This window comes from Rana temporaria, chromosome 2 (genome assembly GCF_905171775.1).
Source record: "Rana temporaria chromosome 2, aRanTem1.1, whole genome shotgun sequence".
Classification (NCBI taxonomy): Eukaryota; Metazoa; Chordata; class Amphibia; order Anura; family Ranidae; genus Rana; species Rana temporaria.
Window position 1 is genome coordinate 376759382 of NC_053490.1, and position 8952 is coordinate 376768333.

Here is an 8952-nt window from a genome sequence, read left to right on the forward strand (position 1 = left end):
TGTCCTCTATTTGCAGAATTTGTCAAGCTCAGAGAGGAGTAGATTGGGTCCTAGTACGTATTGATCCATGCTTTCTAGGATAGTGTTTGTGTTTGAATTGCATCTGTCTCTGTGTGGAATTGTGCTCTAAAAAATCATCATCTGCTCTGGCTGAGTTCCTATTAGATTTCTCAGACCCTGTATGTGCTGTAGTATCATGTGTACCATAAGTAATGCCACCACCTAAGTGTTTGTGTTGTTTGCCAAAGTGTTTTATCCCTGACAGGGGATCTTTGCATTTAGCTGCTACCGGTGAATACCAAGTAAAAGCGCCACCCCGTGACTCACCACCATCAAGATTGCCTGGATGTTGTTTGAAGCATCTGCTTATCCCACCTTTGATTCCTGAGGTACCCTGTTGTAAGGTAATTGAAGATATACTTCAATTGTTAGATACTGTATGTATGTTCATCCGATTTGACATCATTTTTGGATACACAAAATCTGTTCTTTCCCATATGCTGCCACCTATAGGCCCCCCTCCGCTCCTCTGTCTCTCCCTTTCTGCAGTGCTCACCTCCTCTCCCTCCCTGCAGTGCTCACCTGGGGGGAACAGAGAAGCAGGGGGAGGACCAGAGGAGCGGGGAGAGAGGAACATGGGGGGGGACCATAAGGAGCACGGGGGAGGGGACAGACTGCTGACTCAACAGCTATTGCCTGGGAGTTTCTCACTTCTGCACCAAACTGATTCTTTGCCCCGGGTGAAATAATGTCTAGCTTCCCCACTGGTACTGCCTATAAGAGTACTAGTACCAGCCGTTCTACTCTAATAAAGTAGAACGGCTAGTGAAGGGGGAGAGGGGGCTTGGGGGGGCTTTAGTTGTCCGGCCGCAATAGGAGAGACCTGTCAAAGTGGGCCAGTCTGGATGAAGTCCAGGGCCAAATTTTTGTCCCAGTCTAGCCCTGCTTTTGGGGAGCAACTCACTGAATAATATTGACCTCTTAAATGAATATATATGTCTACTGTGCTTATGGATCTACTATATGTCTACTGTGCTTATTCCTGTTTTCCCAACTCCTGCATTATGCAGGAGTTGGTTATATACCAAAGAAAGGAGAAACCATCAAAGATACCAATATAAAACATATATAACAAAGAAGGGGGGAACCAACTGTGTTTATTCAAATATTTTGGTTAAAAACCTTGTAAAACTTAACTTGCAAGTGCTAACCTAACACTGATGCCCCTAACACACGATCGGAATTTCCGATGGCCTGAAATCCGATGGAATTTTTCATCTGAATTTCGTTAAAGCTGTCTTGCATACACACTGTCAGACGAAATTCCGACTGTCCAAAATGCGGTGACGTAAAACACTATGGCGAGCATAGAAAAATTAAGTTCAATGCTTCCGAGCATGCGTCGACTTGATTCTGAGCATGAGTGGGTTTTTTCTTCTTTGGCTTTGGCTGTTCTTCTCCTTTAAATGTGACACAAAAAAAAGCACTAGATTTTGTGAAAGAGGCCGATTATCCAGAGAAATCAGGCGGACTGGGCAATCTAGCGTATGAGTTTCCAGGGACAAAGAGGTAATCAGAGTCTTAACAATAAAATTCTCAGCAGCTCCAGAATCTACCAAGGCCAGCAGTTCGTGAGTCTCTGTCCCAAAGTGAATAACCCCCCCTGGGGAGATGAAAGCAGACCTAAGGTGACCTCCCCATAATCACCTAGGTCCTGGAGTTTCCCGAACGTGTAGGGCACGAACGGAGCATATGACCCCTGAGGCCACAATATAAGCAAAGTCCCATGTTACGCCGGCGTGAGTGTTCCTGGGCAGATAACCAGGTGGCGCCTAACTGCATAGGTTCTTCCACTGAACTGGCACTGGAGGTGGAATGGTCAGGTGGCAAGGGAGGTATATGGTTCACCACAGCTGTAGTTTGTTCTCGCCTCCTCTCTTGCTGAAGGCTGTCAATTCTAATGGCTAGACACATAGCCTCCTCCAGTGAGGCTGGGTAGGAGAAGTTGACCAGAGCATCCTTAATCACATCTGAAAGACCTATTCTAAACTGGCTGCGTAGAGCTGCATCATTCCAGACAGATTCCGTGGCCCATCTGTGAAACTCTGAGCAATACATTTCAGCTGTGGTAGTTCCTTGCTTTAAGTTACGCAGGGTTGATTCTGCAGTAGCAGCGCGATCTGGATCATCATTCAGCAACACAAGGGCTTCAAACAAGACATCTACTGTTAGCAGGGCTGGATGGTTTGGTTCAAGGTTAAAGGCCCAAGCCTGGGGGTCACCCTGTAGCAGAGAGATAATGATTTGGACCCTCTGAGTTTCACAGCCAGACAAGGATGGCCTTAAAGTTGCTGTAAACCCCACTTTTTGACTTTTACCTACAGGTAAGCCTATAATAAGGCTTACCTGTAGGTATAAAGAATATCTCCTAAACCTGTACGGTTTAGGAGATATTCCCCCAGCAATGCGCCGCTGATTGCAGCGGCGCATACGCAGCGGGGATCCTCGGCTAAAGGACCGGCAGCCGCCGGACCTTGCCGAATTGAAGTCTCCCGTGTGCAGGATGTAATATTTTTTCTTCTTGTATTAGTCACCATTATATCACTTTTTCATTATTACTGAGGGGTTTTGAGATTGCTGTATAGTGCACCCTAGTGGCCATCAAACTCCAATGTTTTTAATATAGTAGTGTGTTCTATATATATCACCATATAACACCTATTTGTAAATTCATAATTTTGTGTTTTCAATAAGTGTTTTTTGCTTTAGAGGTAGCGCGATTTATATTCTTCTCACATCTTTCATCTGAACCAAGATATAGTCCTACCATCTTTTTTTCCAGATCCGCAGTCTGCAGAGGAAGAGAGTCTACACTCTCTAGATGCTGTAAGAAGGGTTATCTGCAAGCTACAGCTCAGATAAGGAAGACTGATTGTCTATTCATTCTGCCACAAGGCCCGAAGAAGGGCCAGGCAGCATCAAAATCCACTATTGCAAGGTGGATTTGACAAGTCATTATTCAGACCTATGGTTTAGAAAAGAAGATCCTTCCTTTTCAGGTGAAAGCGCACTCGACTAGAGCAGTTGGTGCTTCATGGGCAGTGCATCACCAGGCCTCCATGGCTCAGATAGGTAAGGCTGCTACATGGTCTTCGGTCCATACATTTACTAAATTCTACCAGGTATATGTGAGAAGTTACGAGGATGCCGCCTTCGGGCGTAGTGTGCTGCAGGCAGCAGTTTAGATCCTCTGGCTCAATGGTGGTCTTTTTCTGATCTGTGTCTCCCTCCCCTCAAATTTTAGCATTGCTATGGGACATCCCATTAAGTAATTAAGGCTCTGTGTCCCGTGATGTATGATCAAGAAAATAGGATTTCTAATACAGCTTACCTGGAAAATCCTTTTCTTTGGAATACATCACGGGACACAGAGCTCCCACCCCTCTTCGGAGTTAAGGTGGAACACTTATTGCTTTGCTACAAACCTGAGGTACTCTCCATTTGGGAGGGGTTATCTAGGGGAGGAACTCAATTTTAATTGGGTTTGCCAGTGTCCAATCACCTGTGGTGACTACAAAACCCATTAAGTTATTAAGGCTCTGTATCCTGTGATGTATTCCCAAGAAACGGATTTTACAGGTAAGCTGTATTAAAAAATCCTATTATATATCTTATAGAACCACTTTAAGGTTTGGTAAGTTGAAATATAAGCCCCAGTCTTATAAAAATTTAGTTATCCTTTAGAATCTATACCCATTATGTAATACAAAGAGTTTGAATGTCCATATACCGTATACACAGACATGCGCATGGGGTGTGCAAGGGAACACCCAAATCACCCTGTGCTACGCTGATTCCCCCTGCTGCCCAGGTTTCCCCCCACAGTGCTGCCAGCTTTCCTCCTCTCCTCTCCTGACACCTGCTGCAGGGGATGTTTCAGGATGAAAAGCGGGGGAAGGGGTTGGTAAACATGCCATTTACTGACCCATTCCTTCTTTGAAAAGTGATCGGTACTGATATGATAGCTACTGTAAACTTTGTCAGTTTTAAGCCTCATTCACACGGTTGGACTTCAAACAAACCTTTCCGTGGATTTTTGTTTGAAGGGTGTTGGCCGTGAACTTGGTATGCATACACACGACAGGACTTTTTCAACAAAATTTCCCCAAATCACATGTTTTTTCTGCTCTTTTATGCTCTTTACCGCCACCCTTTGGTCAACTTCTGCTATTGTTGGTTGATTTTAACATTGGTTCTGAGCATGTGTATTTGTACTTCAGAACAAAGTCCAATTGATTTCTGTACACACGGCAGGACTTTGCACCGTAGGGCTTTTGATACCAAAAAGTTTGTCCATTTGCAGAGCGAACTTTTGTCCGATGAAAAGCGAAAACGTTTGTCCGGTGGAGCATACACACGGTCAGATTTTTTGGAAAGCGTTGAAATTTTTAAGTTTGTTGTCAAAAAGTACGACCGTGTGTATGGAGCTTTAGGATTAGATCAAAGATGAAATAGTGATCCAAGTAGGAATTCTTGATTTCAATATTGTTTTATGTCTTTGTTGTCTAGCTGTTACAAGGGATCCTTATCTGTATATAGTGGTTGTTAAATTGTACTGATTTGTTCCTTGAATGCTTATTTTTAGCAATGTTATTTTTTGGCATGTTATACATTGTTGCAGTTTTTATGATGCAAGAGTCATTGTACTTTATTTTGAAAATGTACAAAAATGCATCTTCACTAATTGCTTTTTGCACAACAGGGAGTGTTTTTTGCTTTGACATTCTCTACAAAGATTTGTAGGTTGCTAGGTTGTTGTGAAACATCACTGAATTTTGGCAATGGCATCTGCAAGCAAGTTGTTGCCTTCCTACCATATCAGGCTAGTTTATAATCTAAATACAGGATTTCTTTAAGATAGGGTGACACTAAACATAAACATTAACATCACAGAAGATGCATACAATTCTGTAAAAGATCCCTGAGGCTATGATTTTCATATCTACTATTTGTTGCAGCAGCCTCGGCTTGTTTGTACAATTTAACATTACAACTCTAAAGATGGCCATAAAAACCTCAATGAAAGCAAGTGATACTGCTGATTATGAGCATGTCTTGTGGTTTTCAGGCCATTGCTGTAATGATATGGAGTGATAATAATCACCCCAGACAATCAGAGAAGTGCTATTTCATACAGCATATTCCTAACCTCTTTGAAAAATCTCTCTTTAAAGCGGAACTTCCCTTTTTTTTTAGGGAGCAGGTACCTATTTCTGGAAGGCACCCACTCCTACTTCAGCTCAGACCACCTAGGCAATCTGAGCTTAAGTATGGAAACATTCTTCACTTCCTGGTTCCCTACTGCGCATGCACGAGTCACGCTGCGCGATCCAAATGGTCCCTGCTGTCTTCTGGGACCCATGTGTCTCCCAGAAGACAGCGGGGGGCCAGAGGAGGGGCCCGGCAATGGCATAGATAGCTGTGGATACTGCGGCTATCTGTACCCGGAAGTTGGAGCAAATACCTGTATTACACAGGTATCTGCTCCCCCCCCCTGAAAGGTGCCAAATGTGACACACCGGAGGGGGGGGGGGGGATTCCGAAAAGCCGAAGTTCCATTTTAGGGTGGAACTCCACTTAAACTGATGTCATTGCAGGTACAGTTAACCTCTGTTTGACTTCAGCTGCTTTTGCATTTCCATAGAATTGTTTTAGGAAAAGAAGCAGTTCTAAAGTGAACCAAAGCCCATCTGCTGAATCTAAATCATGGGTCCATAAATGTTTCAATCCGAAAACCCAAATAGGAAAATTATTACCATACTGGAACCCAAGAGGAGACTTATTACCAAAATGTCAGCAAAGCCATACAATAATAGCAGTGAAAAGCTAAGATATTATTAACAAAAGGATAAGTATAATTTAAAACAGAGAACAGATTCTATACCAATTGAAATGCTTGCGCATATACTAAACCTATTTAAAGCTACACTCCAGGTATATATAAAAGATATACATCACTGCATCTCTGTATTTACAGTTGTGCTCATAAGTTTACAAACCCTGGCAGAATTTATGATTTCTTGGCCATTTTTCAGAGAATATGAATGATAACACAAAAACTTTTCTTTCACTCATGGTTAGTGTTTGGCTGAAGCGATTTATTATCAATCAACTGTGTTAACTCTTTTTAAATCATAATCACAACAGAAACTACCCAAATGACCCTGATCAAAAGTATACATACCGTGATGATTTTGGCCTGATAACATGCACACAAGTTGACACAAAGGGGGTTGAATGGCTATTAAATGTATCCATCCTCACCTGTGATCTGTTTGCTTGTAATTAGTGTGTGTGTATAAAAGGTCAATGAGCTTCTGGACTCCTGACAGACCCTTGCATCTTTCATCCAGTGTTGCACTGACATTTCTGGATTCTGAGTCATGGGGAAAGCAAAAGAATTGTCAAAGGATCTGCGGGAAAAAGTAGTTGAACTATATAAAACAGGAAATGGATATGAAAAGATATCCAAGGAATTGATAATGCCAATCAGCTGTGTTCAAACTCTAATCAAGAAGTGAAAAATTAGGGGTTCTGTTGAAACCAAAACACTGTCAGGTAGACCAACTAAAATTTCGGCAACAACTGCCAGGAAAATTATTCGGGATGCCAAGAAAAACCCACAAATAACTTCAGGTGAAATACAGAACTCTCTTAAAACACGTGGTGTGGCTGTTTCAAGATGCACAATAAGGAGGCACTTGAAGAAAGATGGGCTGCATGGTCGAGTCGCCAAAAGAAAGCCATTACTATGCAAATGCCACAAAGTATCCTGCTTATAATATGACAAACAGCACAAAGACAAGCCTCAAACCTTCTGGCACAAAGTCATTTGGAGTGATGAGACCAAAATTGAGCTTTTTGGCCACAACCATAAACGCTTCATTTGGAGAGGAGTCAGCAAAGCCTATTATGAAAGGTTCACCATTCCTACTGTGAAACACGGAGGTGGATCGCTGATGTTTTGGGGATGTGTGAGCTACAAAGGCACAGGAAATTTGGTCAAAATAGATGGCAAGATGAATGCAGTATGTTATCAAAAAATAGTGGAGGAATATTGGCATTCATTAGCCAGAAAGCTGCGCATGGGACGTACTTGGACATTCCAACATGACAATGATCCAAAACACAAGGCCAATTCGACCTGTCATTGGCTACAGCAGAATAAAGTGAAGGTTCTGGAGTGGCCACCATATCAGTCTCCTGACCTCAATATCATTGAACCACTCTGGGGAGATCTCAAACGTGCAGTTCATGCAAGACATCTCAAGAATATACAGGAACTGCAGGCTTTTTGCCAAGAGGAATGGGCATGAATAAGCACTGATTTTGTGCGAATCGTCGGCTGTCCCCTGTTTCTGTTGCTGTGATCTGGTAATGCTTTTGCTGTTCATTTAATAAAAGACAACCTGTATGGTTTTTGGAGTGCGGCCATCCATCCTTCATTCAACCTTTATGCTTGCCTAGTGCACCGCCAGCACCCTTGGAATCCTGTACCAGTGCATGACCATATAGTAGACCCACCTGGAGCGGTGACTTTCTTTCTTCCAAGAGGAATGGGCAGCTTTACCATCTGAGAAGATAAAGAGCCTCATCCACAAATACCACAAAAGACTTGGGTATGTAAACTTTTGATCAGGGTCATTTGGGTATTTTCTGTTGTGATTATGATTTAAAAAGAGTAAACACAGTTGATTGATAATAAATGGCTTCGGCCAAACACTAACCATGAGTGAAAGAAAAGTTTTTGTGTTATCATTCATATTCTCTGAAAAATGGCCAAGAAATCATAAATTCTACCAGGGTATGTAAACTTATGAGCACAACTGTATAATACATCAAAAAATGTGTTCACCACTGATTTCACATTTTGGACAAATTAGGCTACACAGTGAATTGAAGACCCATCACAAACATGTTTGTGACGCAGCTGGGTCCTAACCCATGTTTTAAAGCTGAAGCCTAAATGTGAAATGTCATGCATAGTGACATTGGTCTAGCTTGGATCAATGTAAGTATGCAGATCTCATCAATTTGTTTATTATTTTTTAAGTGTATCACAAATTTACAAATTAAGTACATACAATGATGGTGGTACAATATGCAAATAGCAATAAAGCTAAACCTATTGATTACAGGATGAGCACATAACAATGTAAAAATTGAATGAGTAGAGAAACGATTAAACCAATAAAGTTTCGAAAGCATTATAAAATTCCATCAGAAGGAAAAATGTAATCTAGTGACTATTGGTTAATTTTGCAAGAATAGTAATTAGGAGATCAATTTAATAGGTATATATTAAAAACAGAAGAGATGATGTGTTTATAAGTACCACACAATAGTAAAAAAAAGGTAGAAAACAAACAAAAAATAGGAATAGATAGAGAGAAGAGGGTAAAAAAATGGAGGAAGGGGATGACGGGGGGTTTACAAGTGGTGATGCGATCCCAAATGAATAGAAAGTATAGTTAAGGCAAAGAGAGTAAAATTGCCAAGACAATAATAGTGTGTCATCAAAGTCTGGAGGTAAACAATGCTTAAAGCAAGGAGGCCAGAGTTTCTCAAATTGACCAATTCAATCTCTTTCAATTTCTTCCATTTTAGCATGAATAAGAGCTTTATTAGTTCTGTGTATGGTTTCAGCTAGAATTAAATATTGAGTTTTAGAAATAGTTTGTTTTGCATCTGTTAGAAGCTGTAAAAGAAGGCAAAATTGATTCTCTGTGATCCCATCAGGTTTCAGGTTTAATAGGGCTTTAGCAGGATTGGGCTGTATAGGTGTATCAAAGATTTTGGAGGCTAAGTCAAAAACTTCCCGAATTTTTGGGCAATTGGGCAATTTTACCAAATATGAAGTTGAGTGCCAGACTCTGAACAGCCAAAAAAACA